This window comes from Budorcas taxicolor, chromosome 14 (genome assembly GCF_023091745.1).
Source record: "Budorcas taxicolor isolate Tak-1 chromosome 14, Takin1.1, whole genome shotgun sequence".
NCBI classification, from domain to species: domain Eukaryota; kingdom Metazoa; phylum Chordata; class Mammalia; order Artiodactyla; family Bovidae; genus Budorcas; species Budorcas taxicolor.
Window position 1 is genome coordinate 30,315,107 of NC_068923.1, and position 14,655 is coordinate 30,329,761.

At 51.0% G+C, this 14,655-nt stretch overlaps 1 protein-coding gene across 5 annotated transcripts in view; it reads right to left on the bottom strand.

Moving 5' to 3' along the window:
- ZHX2 (zinc fingers and homeoboxes 2) overlaps window positions 1–14,655 on the bottom strand; it is a 179,864-nt gene that overhangs the window by 83,769 nt on the left and 81,440 nt on the right. For all 5 annotated transcript variants that reach the window (XM_052651422.1, XM_052651423.1, XM_052651421.1 and 2 more), the window contains one exon: window positions 12,371–12,439. The gene's annotated coding sequence lies outside the window, so the exon portion shown is untranslated. The remainder of the gene's footprint in view (window positions 1–12,370; window positions 12,440–14,655) is intronic.

Sequence of the window (14,655 nt, forward strand, 5' to 3'; positions counted from 1 at the left end):
AATAATGTCGTCATGGTAACCATGTGGGGGTGGGGGAGGGTGCTGGGATAGCCTGGCGCTACCCCGAATTGCAGCATGTGAATCAAGCGCTCGGTGCTATTCAGTGAGCTCCTCTGGGCGCGTCCCCGTGACAGCGAATCTGGGGGACCTGGGGCCTTGAGGTTTGCCCCACTTGGCACCGTCAAAGATGTGGGCACTCCTGAGACCCTGGTGCCGTGTTTGCTCGATGGATGGATAGACGGATGCATGGGTGATGGACAGATGGATGAGAGAGGGATGGATACTGGCAACGAAATTTTACATGTTTGAGCCGCTCCTCACAGCCCTTCCATTTTCCAGTTTTTCTTTTGCAGGGGAAAGGAATTTTGTGGGAGAACTAGGAGAAAGAGGTGAGGCGAGTAAGTGCAGAAGGTGTGGTCAAAGTTGATTCTGCCTGAAAGGATAGGAGATGGTGACGACTGGGAGGCAGGGTAGAAGTGCAGACCCAGACTGCCTGGGCTCAAATCCCTGTTCCTCTCCTGTGTCATCCCGAGTCGGTGACCTGGTCCTCCAAGCAGCTTCTGTTTTCCCCACACATCACAGGCCGTCACAGTGTGTGTCCCTCAGAGCACTGTAGAGGGTTTGATTTCAGGCCACGAGGCTCTTACCACAGCGCTTGCCCACAGTAAATGCTCAATAAATCCTGGCCACCGCCACTTCTGCTGTTACCACCAACACTACTGCTGCCACAGTGGCTACGAGAGGACCTCCTCCCCGACCGAAGGGCTCACAGTCTAAAGGTCTAAAGGGGCCCCAAGCAGCCAGTGCAGACCAGGACTGCGTAGCTCGCCAACCCTTGTGCTTTCTGAGGTCAGCAAACTTTTCCTGGAAAGGGACAGAGAGTAAATATTTTAGGCCTGGTAGGTCACATGCAGTCTCCGTCACATTTTTTTTTTTTTTAACAATTCTTTAAAAATGTAAAGCCATTCTTAGCTCACAGGCTGCTCAGAGAGAGTCCTGGTTGGCTCGTCCCTGCCATGCTGGCTTACAGGGAAGTACAGGAAAAAAGGAAAGTACAGGGAGGTGTAGACATGGGATTTTCTCTCCCCACTAAAAGTAGGTGGAAACTACGTGTAGGAAAGGAAAACTGGGGTCCAGGAATTTGTCTTAGTTTAAAAAACAAAAATAAAACCAGCCACCCGTTCACTGTAGTCTTGCAATGCTCATTTCATTGTCCAGGACAGGAAGGCAGAGGGAAGCAGAAAGAGCTGGCCAAGTTCATATTACTAGTAAGGGACAGAACTGGGACCTAAACCCAGGGGGTATGGCACCAGACAACCTCCCCACCACCTCACCTACCTTGACTACTGTAGGAAAGTATCTCTATTTTCCATTATTCTAAGACTCCCAACATCCTCCATGAGTTGACTTCCTGGTGAAGAGCTGGACTTTGGGGTCTAAGTCCAGCCTCAACTCTATGGTTAATGCATCCATGACCTTGGAAATGAATAACTTTTCAGTGCCTCAGTTTCCTCAATGGTAAGATGGAGAGACCTGCTCTACCCCCTCTCCGGGGATTTATGAGGATGAAATGAATTAAAGGCATGACTTGCCTCTTGAGAAATCTGTATGCAGGTCAGGAAGCAACAGTTAGAACCGGACATGGAACAAAAGACTGGTTCCAAATAGGAAAAGGAGTACGTCAAGACTGTATATTGTCACCCTGCTTATTTAACTTATATGCAGAGTACATCATGAGAAACGCTGGACTGGAAGAAACACAAGCTGGAATCAAGATTGCTGGGAGAAATATCAATAACCTCAGATATGCAGATGACACCACCCTTATGGCAGAAAGTGAAGAGGAACTAAAAAGCCTCTTGATGAAAGTGAAAGAGGAGAGTGAAAAAGTTGGCTTAAAGCTCAACATTCAGAAAACAAAGATCATGGCATCTGGTCCCATCACTTCATGGGAAATAGATGGGGAAACAGTAGAAACAGTGTCAGACTTTATTTTTTTGGGCTCCAAAATCACTGCAGATGGTGATTGCAGCCATGAAATTAAAAGACGCTTACTCCTTGGAAGAAAAGTTATGACCAACCTAGATAGCATATTCAAAAGCAGAGACATTACTTTGCCGACTAAGGTCCGTCTAGTCAAGGCTATGGTTTTCCTGTGGTCATGTATGGATGTGAAAGTTGGACTGTGAAGAAGGCTGAGCACCAAAGAATTGATGCTTTTGAACTGTGGTGTTGGAGAAGGCTCTTGAGAGTTCCTTGGACTGCAAGGAGATCCAACCAGTCCATTCTGAAGGAGATCAACCCTGGGATTTCTTTGGAGGGAATGATGCTGAAGCTGAAACTCCAGTACTTTGGCCACCTCATGCGAAGAGTTGACTCATTGGAAAAGAGTCTGATGCTGGGAGGGATTGGGGGCAGGAGGAGAAGGGCATGACAGAGGATGAGAAGGCTGGATGGCATCACTGACTCGATGGACATGAGTCTGAGTAAACTCTGGGAGTTGGTGATGGACAGGGAGGCCTGGTGTGCTGCGATTCATGGGGTCGCAAAGAGTCGGACACGACTGAGCGACTGAACTGAACTGAACTGAATGGACTTCTTGGGCTTCCCAGGTGGCTCAGTGGTAAAAAAAAAACAAAAAACAAAACAAAAAAAAAACAACTGCCTGCCAATGCAGATTCCTGGGTCCATCCCTGGGTTGGGAAGATCCCTGGAGAAAGAAATGGCAACCCACTCCAGTATTCCTACCTGGGAAATCTCATGGACAGAGGAGCCTGGTGGGCTACAGTCCACGGGTTGCAAGAGAATCAGACATGGTTTAGTGACTAAACTAAAACAATAAGGGACTTCTTAACTAAGTGCTGGATCAAGGTTAGAACTGATGATGGTAACAATCACTGAGGCAGGCAGAATAACAGCCCCCAAAGATGCCCTTGCGCTGAACCCTGGAACCCGTGAATATGTTACCTTAAATGGCAAAGAGGACTTAAGGTAGCGGACGGAATTAAGACTGAGAATCAGCTGACCTCAGAATAGATGATGCTGAGTTATCTGCGTAGGCACGAGGTAATCACAAGAGTTAAGCCAGAGATGGGATGGAGAAGCAGAAGAGCTAGTGCCAGAGAGACGCGCCACGAGAAGACTGGCCACTCCTGGCCTGCAGGCGGAAGGGGCCGCAAGCTACGGAATTCAGGAAGCTCCCAGAAGCTGGAAACGCAAGGGAACAGGTTTTCCCTTCGAGTCTCCAGATAGTAATGCAATCTGTTGGCACCTTGATTTTAGCTCACGGAGATGCATTTCACACTTCTGACCTCCTAAACTGTAAAATAATAAATGTGTGCGGTTGAAGCCACTAAGGAGTGTGTTGCAGCAGCAATAGGGAAAGGAAATGAACCATCTTCCTACACACGCGAGGCCTCCAAAGTTGGGAGGGCCACCAGAAGCGAGGATGGCATCCCACACAGGCTGGGGGAGGCAGGGCCTCCTCAGCACAGCCCCTCTACTGGGGCTCGGCCAGCCCGCCTCGGCTTAGGGACGGACATGTGGCCTGACCTTCTCAAGGCCGGAGTATTTGCTAGAATGACGATGACAGACTCAAGGCCCTCTTTCTGTGGGGGCTGCTGAGAGAAGGGGCTGTGGGGTCGGTGGGTGAAACGTGCTCACACAGAAGCAAGCCGGGGGAGGAGATGGAGCAAAAAACCACACACCGCCGACACTGTTTAGCTCCAGCTGGGCTCAAAGCCAGACCAGCTCAGACTTTTCAATTATACGGGCTGCTTTTCTCTTTTGCACTTACGTCAATATGAATTAGATCTCTATTTTGTAACTAAAAGTCTGACTAATAGAATCCAATATCCACTTCAGTACCGTTTCCTACCCGTTTCAGGTGTCACCCCTTCCTTGGCTGACACTCTGGGCTCTGGAGAACGTGCAGTGGAGTTTAGGGCTGGGCACCTAGGGTGAAGATTTAGGTGGACGGTGCGGGGGAGGGTGGGCTGCCATTTCTCACTTCTCTCCTCACCACTCCTGTTTAGCTCAGAGACGTTGAGTCTACTGCTATAATGGAGGGAGTAAAGAACCCTTGTGCCAGCCTCCTAAGTTGCTTCAGTCGGGTCTGACTCTTTGTGACCCCATGGACTGTAGCCTGCCAGGCTCCTCAATCCATGGGATTCTCTAGGCAAGAATACTGGAGCTGGTTGCCATGCCCTCCTCCAGGGGATCTTCCCAGCCCAGGGATCGAACCTGTCTCTCTTAAGTCTCCTGCTTTGGCAGTAGGTTCTTTACCACTAGCGTCACTGGGAAGCCCCCAAAGACCCCTCAACCTGCTACCGAATGGGAGTGTGGTTTGAACTTGCACCTGGATCTGCAGACGAACCAACTGCCTATGGTGGAGTCTTCACATCTAATCCATTAGGGCTGAGTGGCTTTCATGTTGATGTTATGTGGGACACTTGTGACTTGGTTCCCCGATTGAGCTGTTTCTTCTGGTTTTGCCTCTTACATGTTGACCACGTTCCAGGGTTCTGTCCTCTGGCTCTGAGCTGTCCCCAGGAGTGTGCAGTCCCCCATGGCCTCTCCATCTCCTCCATCAGCTGCCTGTCCATCCTAGTTCCATTCCAATAGGCCTGAGGGATGTGGCGTATGCCTTTGGGCAATGGTGATGCTGGCCCACGTTGAGTTTTCATAGGGCAGCAAGGGTGGGGTGGGGGCTAAACTCCAGTTGGGGAAGGTGATATTTGAAAAAAACTTAGGTCAAGGACTTTCCTGGTGATCCAGTGGCTAAGACTCCATGCTCCCAATGCCGGAGGCCTGGATTCAATCCCTGGTTGGGGAACTAGATCCCACATGCTGCAACTAAGAGTTTGTGTGCCACAACTACAGTTCCTACTGGCTGCAACTAAAACCCCGCACAGCCAAATAAACAAGTGAAAATAACACGAAAAGAAAAGCACCTAGGCCATGTTCATCTGTTCCTCCCCCAAGAACACACTGGCCAGGCTGATAAGATAATCACTGACCTATGTACGTGTGACTCTTAAATTAATCCATCCCGACCCGAGCTTGCTTCTGGGTTCCAGGCTCATGGTGGACGTTTCCACTAGGATGATGATACGAACACTAATCCTAGGATTACTATCAGTACTAATACTAATGTAATTCCAAGGCATGTTTATTGAGCAATCTGTCTGTGCCAGGCATAGTCCTTAACACTTTACATGTACTGATCAAAGCAGCTCTCTTGGGCAGCTAATAATTGCATGATCTCCATTATACAGATGAAGAAACTGAGGCTCAGGAAAGTTATACAACCCCTTAGGATTTGAATGCAAGCCATTTGGACTCCCGAGATTACCTGTTCAACCAGACCCTGGGCGTCCCACAGGTGTGCCCAGTGCTATGTTCCCAGCACCTTCTGCCACATCCACTTCTTTTTCTCTGTTTGCTCCCTGGTTAACAGGATCATTCTTTTAGATTTCCAAGCTGGGAGTCTGGGGCTTGCTCTTGACCCGTCCTTCCTCACTTTCCATGTTTGAGTCCCAGCAATGCTTTCTCTGAATCGGTACTCTGCAGACCCACCCTTGCTCGCCCCTGCTGTGACTGCCTCAGTTTGGGTGGCCATGTCCTGTCTCCGGGGTCATCTCTCTGCAGCTGCCTCTGGCCTCCTGACTCGTCTTTGATCTCTTACTCGCAGCCCACCCTCCGCACTGTGACCACGTCAGGTTTCTGAACCCAAGGCGGCATCACTTGGTTTAAAAGTCCCAAGACCTGCTTACTATTTCCTGCCAACAGTCCACACCTGAGCGCCGCATTCGAGAACATCTGTGGTTTGACCAAGCCGTACTTGCCCCTCTCAGCTGCCTTTTGCTCCCCCGCCAGGCTCTCTCGCCAGGCTCTCCCAGCTCCAGCGCCACCAGCCTTCCCGACACCCTCTGCATGTCTCCCTCCCCTCGGCACCTCTGCCCAGGCTGCCCCTCCCTCTCCTTCTGCAGAAATGCTGCCCCTCGCTCAGGGTCCAGGTGAAAGCCTCCCTGAACCCACAGGCAGAATGAGGGACTTCATTTCTGCGGGTAGGAAGCTGACTGTCTTGGTGTCAGTCGGGCGATCACACAACAGATTGACTTCTGCATGTAGTTACCTACTGGTTTTGTTTTACTAACACTTTTACTCAGTGCCAGGCATTGTTCTATGCATGTTTCATAAACTCCGCAGTCGTCATCGCTACCCTACCTGGTGGCCATTTTACAGATGAGGAAACTGAGGCACAGAGAAGTTAAATAACTTGGTCAAGATCACAGCCTAGCAGAGGTACAAGTTGGGATTCTAACCAAGCCAATCTGGCACCAGAGTGTGTGGTCTTAAGCGCTCTGCAGTGCTGCCTCACCAGTATCCTCTGTGGGAGCCCAGAGAGGGGACACAGGACTCAGGGGGACGCTGCAGCACCTGCTGAGTCTGGAGTGATGTGCCTGGCCAGGCCTCTAGAGGTGAGGCTACGATCTTTAACCCTAAGGTCCTGCCTGGTCCACAGCACCCTCAGCTCCATCTAAAGGAGTATCTAGGAGTCTGAGGCCAGACAAGGATGAAGGGAGGGGACGGAGGACAGGGTCCCCACAGCAGGGAGTGGAGCCTCAGTGGAAAGAACGGAAGGGCAGGCTGGGCCCCACTCCCTGCATCCCTGCCTATGGGACAATAGGGTGCCCACTGGCTATGCCTTCTCTGGGGGTGGGACAGCTCTTCAGGCGGCAGGGAAGCTGTTCTGTGATAGGCCCCAGAGAAAGAACTGAAGAGAAGCACAATGTTATCCGGCCCAGACCAGGCCAGGGGCTGGAAAAGACTGGGGACTGACGTTCAGCATGGCCAGAGTAACAGGTGTGCACCTGCCTGCTGCCCCCTTAGAACTCAGCTCTGGGCTAGCCACCCAGGGGTCCTAATGGGCTCACTTGGGAGTCCAGGCCTTCCCCACCCCGACCATGGCTTCTGTGATCAGAGGCACTGCCCCTCCAGCTGTGCGTGGGTTCCAATCCCCCCTTCATATGGATTTAACTGGTCTTGCTTTTTTTAAAGTATAAACTGAATCTTTCTCTTGAAGAATCTCAGAAACTAAGGCTGAAAGAGGAGTTCCAGTTCCAACTTCTTCCCCATTTTGAGCAAGTAAAGCCCATCCTTTAGATGCGCTCCCACTCAAATTCAGTGGGTTCCAACTTGCTCTTCTCCCCCTTGGCTGTCCGGACTCTCCCTATAGTGGGTGAATTCAGGGGGTGATGCTTGCTGAGCTGAGGGGAAGACACGGTCTAGTCACAATGGGCTTCAGTCCCTTCTAGAGACACTTGTTACCAAGGGATTCATGTGCATGCCTGTCAGACCCTTGGGGCATCAGCTACTCCCTGCGGAAGACTGAGTAGTAACTCAAGTTAAAGGTTTACATGGACCGCTCCTAGGGAAGAATCATCAGCAACAAAAAAAGAGCCTCTGAAAAACTAACAGGAGTCATTTGAGAAGTTATGGTATTATTAAGACAATCTGTAACCTCATTTTTCTCGAATGCATGACAAGGAGAAAGCTCTGCTTTCAGGTAATTATGGAGGCAGAGTTTGGGGTGGTGGGGGCAGAGAGAAATAGCATCTTTTGACCATAGTTTGTGAGCAAGATCTTCAGTTGGGTCTCTTCCACATTTTATCTCAATTACCCTCCTGCAGAGCCCTATGAGGTATATTAATTCCCCATTTTACAGATCAGGAAACTCAGAGGAAATGTAGTTCTGAACCACTTGGTCTCATCTTCTGCATATAATTCTGGAAAAATAGCTTTTTCCCAGCTAGTACGGTGACACCTCTCTAATTCAGATCCCCTGGCAATTTGAAACAGGAGCAAAGCTGCCCATGGAATGATTTTCTACTTCAAAAAAGCCCTGCTTCATTGAGTTTCATTGGTATTGATCTAAAGCTCATAGAGTAAGTGCCCTAGAAGTGTTACAAGTGAGGTGTGCTCAGCCATATGGTCAGACCTGCAAGCACAGACCACCACCACCCTGGCCTCTGCCCTGTCAGCTAGCTGGGCTGAGCTGACTCTGCAAACTGAAGGATAATAAAGTTCACCTGCATGCAATAGGCACCCTCAGATGATGACTTTTTCAGTCACTTGGGCTGGACCTAAAGTGGTCCAGATTAATGAGGTTTTGCTGTGCTTTGCCCCCCTGATGTAAAACCATGATGTGCAGAAGCAGTCAGGGGCGTTTGGAAATCTTTTTTTCTCAAATGCCAAATGGTGGCACGTGGGCTACGTCCTCCTTACTGCTCCCCAGCAGACATCACTAATCCATTGTAGCACCCTTTCCTGGGTATGCCTCAGAGTCCTTCTCCATGCAGTGCCCTTGGCAGTCATGACCAATTGATCAGAATTGGCAGGAGATGAGATCTACTTGTCACCCCTGACCTAGCCCAGTCACCTCATCTGAAAAGAGGTAGAACAGAAGCTAAGAGAGGCCAATGGCTGATAGAACCAGGAATCGGGACCTCCTCTCTCTGATGCTTTGTCTTTGAAGCTGCCCCCTGCCTCATCCCTGTTCCCTTCCCATTAAAGGTAGAATTGAAGCTGGGGTCACTTGGCGGATGTTAGGGGGTGCACAGGGAGGAGACTGGCATGAGTGACAATTTTTAGGGCCCTGTAGGTACAGGGGCTGTGCTTATGCCGTTAACAATTTTGGTTTAAACTACCAAAGCAGTTCACATCACTTTGCTGACAAAGGTCCATATAATCAAAGTCAAAGCTATGGTTGTTTCCAGTAGTCATGTACAGATATGAGAGTTGGACCATAAAGAAGGCTGAGAAGAATTGATGCTTTTGAATTGTGGTGCTGGAGAAGACTCTTGAAAGTCCCTTGGACAGCAAGGAGATCAAACCAGTCAATCCTAAAGGAAATCGACCCTGAATATTCATTGAAAGGACTGATGCTGAAGCTCCAATACTTTGTCCACCTGAGGCAAAGAGCAGACTCATTGGAAATAAGACCCTGAGGCTGGGAAAGGCTGAGGGCAAGAGAAGGGGGCAACAAAGGATAAGATGGATGGCCTCACTGACTCAATGGACATGGAGCAAACTCCGGGAGATAGTGAAGGACAGGGAAGCCTGGCATGCTGCAGTCCATGGGGTCACAAAGAGTCAGACACGACTTAGCATCTGAACAACAACCATCTTACTATCCAGCTAGGATCACAGGGTGATGAAGCAGGAGAGAAAAAAGGTAGGTCCCCAAGTAAGCCCATTCCAGGGTTCCATGTCCACCACTAATACAAGAAAGGTGACCCTGACAAATCTTCAGGCAAGTGCCATTTTTATTTGAAAAATGCTTCAAATCCTGGGATGGTGGATGATGCCTTCTGCATAGTGAAGCATCGCTTGAACAATCTATCTTTCAGTTGAGGAGATAGCCAAGGCTCTCTGGAGAACGGCTGGGAAATCAATGCTCATTGACTGTGAGGCTCCAGATGACGCTGCTGCTGCTAAGTCGCTTCAGTCGTGTCCAATTCTGTGCGACCCCATAGACGGCAGCCCGTCGGGCTCCCCGTCCCTGGGATTCTCCAGGCCAAGAATACTGGAGTGGGTTGCCATTTCCTTCTCCCATGTATGAAAATGAAAAATGAAAGTGAAGTAGCTCAGTCGTGCCCGACTCTTAGCGACCCCTTGGACTGCAGCCCACCAGGCTCCTCCGTCCATGGGATTTTCCAGGCAAGAGTACTGGAGTGGGTTGCCACTGCCTTCTCCGCCAGATGAAGCTACCCAAGTGCAAGTTTTAAATGATTTCCCATTGGTACCAGCAGACTCTCTCTTGTACCTGAGCATTTCACTTCCGCAAGGGAAGGCGGCTCACGTTGGGCTTTACTGGGAAAAGGAGAGGTCCTGAGAAGTCCAACCACTCTCCGTGAGGACCCCTAGCAGGTAATAAAGAGCTGAGTGGCCTCTGCCTTTGGACTGGTGCCAGGACCACCGGGGAGAGAGCAGGAAAGATGGTGCTGCCCTGGACCGCCCTCTCGCTGCATCTCCGCTGTAGAGTGAGCCTGTGGGGAGTGATGCTTCTCACACCCCCTCCCTGCAACTAAGCCAGGGCTTCTGACTCCTGGCCCAGTGCTGTCTTCTTGCCTATGCTGCTATTTCGTGTCCCAACACTAAACCGTAATCGGGATCACATCCTACCTCCAAAACAAGAATAAGAGCTAATATTTATTGGGCATTAACAGTATACTGGCAGGGGACCAAGCAGCTTTGCATAAATCAGTTTATTGACTCCTCCCAGCAGCCCTCTTATGTAGTAGGTACTGCACGGTGCCCATTTTGCAGATGGGAAGACTGAGGCATAGACAGATTGGCAACTTCTGTCTATGAGACCCCATGGCTAGTGGAAGAAACAGGATTTGAACCTGAGCTGTCTGATCTTAACCACAGACACAGCCTCTGGAACTCTCTCTTTATCACTTTCTCTATAATCATTAAACAGTCACTTCCTGAGCACATATCTCAGGTCCTTTGAATCAAGGACACAGTCTCTGTCCTCAAAGCCCAACTTGTGCCTCAAGACTTGCAAGGAAGCACCAAGTTACAGCTCAAGCTGCTGTTCAGTCCCCTCCCCTTCCTCTCCCACCCCCCTGCTACACAACACTCAGAACACAGCTAACACACAGCTTCTGTACAGGGACTGTCAAACTCGATTCTCATCCAGGCCGTCAGTTTCTTGAAAAAGAACTGCATCTCTGGCCTCCCACAGCGCCCTGCCCTCGGTGCACATTTACTGCGGCAGCTGACCCAGGCCCAGGGGGAAGAAGACCCGGTGACAAAGCACAAAGGAGGCCCCTGTGCTCCTTACTCAGACCTCCAGACCCTCGTCCTTGCGATAGGTGTCTTTCCTGGGCAATTTCTCCACCCGCGGCGTCTAGGGTGCGGTTCTTTTCACGCTTGTCAGGCCAGGTTTTGGTCACTGGCCAATGTGGTGCAGGAGGACCCCAGCTCCCTTGGGGAAGCCATGCTCACTGTCCTCTCACAGCCTGGGGACTCGGGGGAACCCAGCACAGCATTCCCACCAGGCCTTTGCTTCTGGTCTGTGTGGTCTGGATCCTGGGCAAGTCTCTCGATGGCGTGATGCGCTGGCAACTCTTTTCTTTGGTGGTCCTGTGACAGGAGCGAGCTCTCCTCTGATCACAGTCCCCATCACGCCTGGTGAGTTGCCCACTCTTCACACAGATCAGGTGTTTGGGGCCACACGTGTGACATGTGGCGAGCTCAGGTACACCTGGCCCATGGACAATAGGTCTGGGGAGAGACCGTCTCATCCAGCAACTTCAGGCTGTTTTAAAGCAGGACATGTGTTTGTGCGCTAAATCACTTCAGTCGTGTCTGGCTCTTTGTGACCCCATGGACTGTAGCCCGCCAGGCTCCTCTGTCCATGGCGTTCTCCAGGCAAGAATACTGGAGTGGGTTGCTGGGCCCTCCTCCAGGGAATCTTCCTGACCCTCCTACATCTCCTAAATTGGCGGGTGGGGTCTTTACCACTTGCGCCACCTGGAAGGCCCTTAAAGCAGGAGCCTGCCCCATAAAACAGACAGTGCTGAGGGGATGCACGTGAGAGCTTACACAGTCCCGCCGTTCATTCTCCCTGAACCTCCCCCTCATCCTCCTGCCCCCCAGGATTCTCGGTCATCACGGAACAGTTTGTAAAACACTGCCCTGTCAGAACCCCTCCCCACTTCAACATTTCCCATCCACGCTTCTCCAACTTGTGCTTGGATTCTGCCAACGACAGGGAACTCACTACTTCTAACGGACATCGATTTTTACCATTGCCGACCTCTTGTTAGGAATGTCTCCTTAGGCTGAGTCACTAGCTGCCCGCCTGCCTCTTGCCAGTGACAGCCATTCAAAGGAGCAAAGGTGGCTTTCTCGTCTCCATTTACTCATGTCTCCTCGGGGCTATGGTTTACAAACTGGTGTGAACCGCGGAGTTCCCTCTGTGTTGTAAGAATGCGTCCCTAACCCTGGTTACAAGGTTCGTGAGAATGATCCCCAGCCCATGCCCTCCGGAGGGTAAGCCTGAGATGCTGGCATCTGAGCAAAGAGAGGTCAGCACAGCCAACTGCAGGCTCCAGTCTGCGTCTAGGGAGGGGTGGACGGGACCCAGAGAATTCTCAGGGACACACAGTTGGGTTCTCTGCACTGCGCTATTTCCAGGTGCGTCTCGACAAAAACAATTTCAGAGGTGCAAAAGTTCAGCTGCCCCCTGGACGGGCTTCGGACCCCGCTTCCCCTGCCCGACTCCCTTCCATCTCCCTTCCCTTCCTGAAATCCAGTGGAGGCCTCGACCTTCGCCAAATACACGGTCACTCACCAGTTCCCGTGTTGCTTACATCCTGGGAATCTTTTTACTTTGACTTCAGAGCAGTCAGTGCGTCAAGACCTACAGAGAAGAAATAATCAATATTAAAAGCAGAGCAAGGCAAATGGGGGTATCAACTCCCATTTCTAGAAGGTCTGAGGCCCTGGGATCCTGGGATGGAGATGGGGAGGAGAAAGGAAATGGTTAAGGCCCAGCCACTCGTTAAACTGACCTCAAGAATCTCAGGGCTTTGTGATGATGCTGAGAAGGAGAAGAAAAAAAAAAAGACCCTCACACTCTGGGTGAGTCAGCAGCTTTCTGAGAAGCAGGCCTTTTAGGAGAGTGAAACTAAAAGCAAGATGTGCTGGGTGGGGCTGGGGAGGCGTCTCCTGAACCCCACTCCGAGTTGCCTCCAGTCCCTGGTGTCGGTTCCTTGGCAGCAACAGAGGTTCACAGTTGGTGAGGGTGGAGAAGGAAAGCTTTGCCTACAGGCCTCAAGTCCAAAAGATACGGCAGTCCTGAAAAGAAAAGCCCTCGGTGTGGATTTCCGCCCTGGGAGACTCCTGCTGGGCAAGCCCTGTGTGCTTTGAAAATTCCTCTGGAGAGCGGAGCCGGAGAAGCAGGCAAGTGCCCAGCTCAGGGGATGCGCTCGTTCCCAGCGTGGCAAGTCGAGGGGATGCGTTCGTTCCCAGCGTGGCAAGTCGAGGCCTGAGCTCTAGAGGCTTCTGCAGCTGGCCGAGGCCCACCTGCAGCGCACACGTGTGCGTGGCGAGCCTGCCTATGAGCCACGGCTGGGACCACGCTTCTCGCTCCCCATGCCCTGCCTGCCTTTACAGCCAAGCTTGTTTTTTCTTGTTGCGCTTGGAATTCTGAGGGGAGCAGAGGATTCTCTATTCATCTCTCCCTGTTCTCAAAGGGGCACCCTTTGAGGAAAAAAAATCTTTATGGCCATACCACTAAGTGTAATCACTATGGCAGGGACTTCAAACATGGATCCATATGTCAGAGGTGAAACTGCATCCCCTGGGAGCTTGCTGGAAGGGCCGATTCTCGGGACCCTAAGCCACAGAGCCTGCTTTTTAACAAGCTCCTCAGGTGATTCCCAGGCACATTAAAGTCTGCAAAGCATGCATTTCTAATCCCCTTCATCAGGGAAGGAAGGAAGGAAGTCAGGAAGTCATAGCCCATTCCCCAGGGAAAGAGACAGGTTCAAGAAACCCCAACTTGGCTATCAGGATTTTAATGATGCTGAGTGGTAAAGCTCATCCAAATCTGAGTTCACGTGATTCCGGAATCAAGTGTTCCTTTCCTCTGTGCTATTCGGGGAAGCAAAATGAGAGGGTGATGGGACAGGCGGGCCTGGCTTGGTGGGAGGGGCTGGGGGCAGAGCAGTGGGCCAGGGATCGGCTGATGACTTCAGGCCTGGAGATGGAGGCTGATGGGTGAGCGCTCAGTGAGGGAGGCATTGGTAGGGAGGGAGGCCAGGGTCCCCTCCTCCTCACTGTCGTCAGAGGTCAGCAACATTTCCCAAAGGTCATCCCAACTTCTGCATTGAATCCCAGTGATTAATTTATTCTGATCCCAATGTAGCTGGATTTGCCCTCTGCCCTTAGAACTGAGCATCCGGCAGGAGAAGGCACCCTAGGAGGCAAGCTGACCTGAATAGCCCAGCACTGATAGGCAGGAAGGACAATACTCTGTAAAGCTCCTTACAGTTTAGAAAGAACTTTCCATCCACTAGGAGCTCATCTGCTCCTTCAAAGGACTCGGGGATGTCACTGGTGCTATTCTGCAGTTGAGGAAACTGAGGCACAGAGAGGTTAAGTGATTTTCCTGAGGTCACACAGCTTTCGGGCAGGATGGGGTTGAGGTCCTCTGAATCCAAGTGCAGAGGTGTGAGCACAGCTGCTTCTGATGGGGAAAGCGATCACATCACGGGTTTATGGTACCCTTCATTAGTGTCTAGGGCTTCCCTGATAGCTCAGTTGGTAAAGAATTCGCCTGCAATACAGGAGACCCCAGTTCGATTCCTGTGTTGGGAAGATATGCTGGAGAAGAAATAGGCTACCCACTCCAGTATTCTTGGGCTTCCCTTGTGGCTCAGCTGGTAAAGAATCCACCTGCAGTGTGGAAGACCTGGGTTCGATCCCTGAGTTGGGAAGATGCCCTAGAGAAGGGAAAGGCTACCCACTGCAATATTCTGGCCTGGAGAATTCCATGGAGTGTATAGTCCATGGGGTCGCAAAGAGTCAGACACGACAGAACAACTTTCACTTTCATTAGTGTCTAGGGGGCTT